At 46.2% G+C, this 2,724-nt stretch overlaps 1 protein-coding gene across 1 annotated transcript in view; it reads right to left on the reverse strand.

The window, feature by feature from the left end:
- arhgef39 (Rho guanine nucleotide exchange factor (GEF) 39) overlaps positions 1-2,724 on the reverse strand; it is a gene marked incomplete at its 5' end in the record, with an annotated part of 84,143 nt that overhangs the window by 61,201 nt on the left and 20,218 nt on the right. The gene's annotated exons all lie outside the window — the stretch shown is intronic.

A 2,724-nucleotide genomic window follows, 5' to 3' on the forward strand; every position in this document is an offset into this window, starting at 1 on the left:
GTCCTCCATGTTCTGTTTTCAGGAACACTGTCCTGCATGTTCTGTCTACAGGACCACTGTCCTCCATGTTCTGTCTTCAGGACCACTGTCTTCCATGTTCTGTCATGTTCCGTCTCCAGGACCACTGTCCTGCATGTTCTGTCTCCAGGACCACTGTCCTCCATGTTCTGTCTTCAGGACCACTGTCCTCCATGTTCTGTTTTCAGGAACACTGTCCTGCATGTTCTGTCTTCAGGACCACTGTCCTCCATGTTCTGTTTTCAGGAACACTGTCCTCCATGTTCTGTCTTCAGGACCACTGTCCTCCATGTTCTGTCTTCAGGACCACTGTCCTCCATGTTCTGTCATGTTCCATCTCCAGGACCACTGTCCTGCATGTTCTGTCTCCAGGACCAGTGTCCTGCATGCCCTGTCTCCAGGACCAGTGTCCTGCATGTCCTGTCTCCAGGACCACTGTCTTGCATGTCCTGTCTCCAGGACCACTGTCTTGCATGTCCTTTCTCCAGGACCACTGTCCTGCATTTTCTGTCTCCAGGACCACTGTCCTGCATGTTTTAGCTGTTTAGATGTTCTCAGGGGTGTCCGGACCCTCCGGGAAAGATGTTTGTTCCTACGGCCATGGTGGGTAAGGTGTTGGAGTGGATCCATATGGCTAGGTTTTCCTGCCACCCTGGTGTTAGACGCATGCTGCAACTTGTTAAAGCATCCTTTTGGTGGCCTAACCTTATTAAAGATGTTAAGGATTTAATTTCAGCCTGTCCCACTTGTGCTCGGAACAAGCACAGCAACCAGCCTCCTGCTGGCCTCCTGCTACCACTTCCCATCCCCATCCATCCCTGGTCACACATCGCCTTGGACTTTGTCACTTGTCTCCCCGTCTCTGATGGTAACACAGTTTTCTGCACCATTGTCGACCGTTTTTCCAAGTCTGCTCATTTCATTCCTCTACCTAAACTTCCCTCTGCTCTTGAGACTGCTCAGATTGTCACTGATTGCTATTACTATTGCTTCACTCTCAAACTTGTTCAAAATCTTTGACAAATTTAGTGATGCAGGCATAGCCTCATTTTAGTTTCCATAATTCTGGAGCAGGGGTGTCCAGTCCTGGCCCTCCAGGGCATGCATACTGCAGGTTGGCTCACCTGATTTCAACAGACCTGCTGATGAGCAGGGGAACAGCTCAAAACATGCAGGACCACTGTCCTCCATGTTCTGTCTTCAGGACCACTGTCCTCCATGTTCTGTCATGTTCCGTCTCCAGGACCACTGTCCTGCATGTTCCGTCTCCAGGTCCAGTGTCCTGCATGTTCTGTCTCCAGGACCACTGTCCTGCATGTTCTGTCTCTAGGACCACTGTCCTGCATGTTCTGTCTCTAGGACCATTGTCCTGCATGTTTTAGCTGTTCCCCTGCTCATCAGCAGGTCTGTTTAAATCAGGTGAGCCAACCTGCAGTATGCATGCCCTGGAGGGCCAGGACTGGACACCCCTGCTCCAGAATTATGGAAACTAAAATGAGGCAATGCCTGCGTCACTAAATTTGTCAAAGATTTTGAACAAGTTTGAGAGTGAAGCAATAACACGGCTCATATAAGAACACTGAATGGCCAAACAGAAAGTTTAGAGATATTTTAAGACACTGTTGGGCTAATGGTCTCTTACAGCTGCAGCCCAGAGAGATACTGCCTGAAGTTCAGCTTGCATGCACAGGAGAGGAGACCCAGAGTAGACACAGACGGCCTAAGCTGGGAATCGTACGAAAAGACACACCACTGTGCAGCCCGGTCCAATTCACAGCCTTTAATGCAAAAGTTTGGAAGGGCATTAGTTTCCTCTGAAATCTGGACTTTGCTTTAGGAGGATAATGTGACTCAGACATGCATTGACAGTTTTTATTGATTTCACTGGGTCTGTCTCTGGCTTAAGCCCCATACCCCCCCGGTCATCTCTGCACTTGTGTCAGAGACACAGCGGTGCCACAGACAGAAGACTACAGCACCGTCTCCAGACTGGATGGAAGCATGAACTGGTAGAGGTGATACAGGTTGAATGACCAGTGCTTAGAAAACAGAATTATGTAAACAGTTCTGTTAGAACAGAGCAATGACCCGGCACATGATCAGACACAACTCTGACCTTCTTGTGGAGGAAACAGTGGATCAACATTTGGATTAATACAAATCAGCAGGAATAATGAAAATACAGTTGCTCTAGAAAGTTTGCATCCTCTCTTTCAATTGTAGAATCTTTCATATAGGATGTAAAAAACAGAAAAATACAAGATCAACTAAACAAAAACTGACTGGGCTTAAGACTTTCCTTTCTGATAAATCCTATAGGTAGGGTCGGCTTGTTATGCTGCTATAGACTTAGACTACTAGAGGACAAACTGACCTCATCTCCTTAAATGAATTGTTAAAATTGAATAGTTTTCATTTGATACCATTTCTATCTTAACGTGATTCTGGACCTGCCATTGTGTATCTATTCCTACCAAACCCAGCCAGTGGAAGCAGATGGTCCTCTTGTCCTGATCCTGGTTCTGCTAAAGGTTTCTTCCTCATGAGGGAGTTTTTCTTTCCACTGTCGCCTTCATGCTTGTTCAAGATGAGAGTTCAGTGATGGAGTTAAACTCAAAGCTGCTCCTCAGATAAATAATGTTTAATTATTATTTTATACATGAATGTTTCTGTTCAATTATTATTTTATACATGAATGTTTCTGTT

The sequence above is a fragment of the Nematolebias whitei genome, chromosome 22 (assembly GCF_014905685.2).
Source record: "Nematolebias whitei isolate Nwh7 chromosome 22, NemWhi1, whole genome shotgun sequence".
NCBI classification, from domain to species: Eukaryota; Metazoa; Chordata; class Actinopteri; order Cyprinodontiformes; family Rivulidae; genus Nematolebias; species Nematolebias whitei.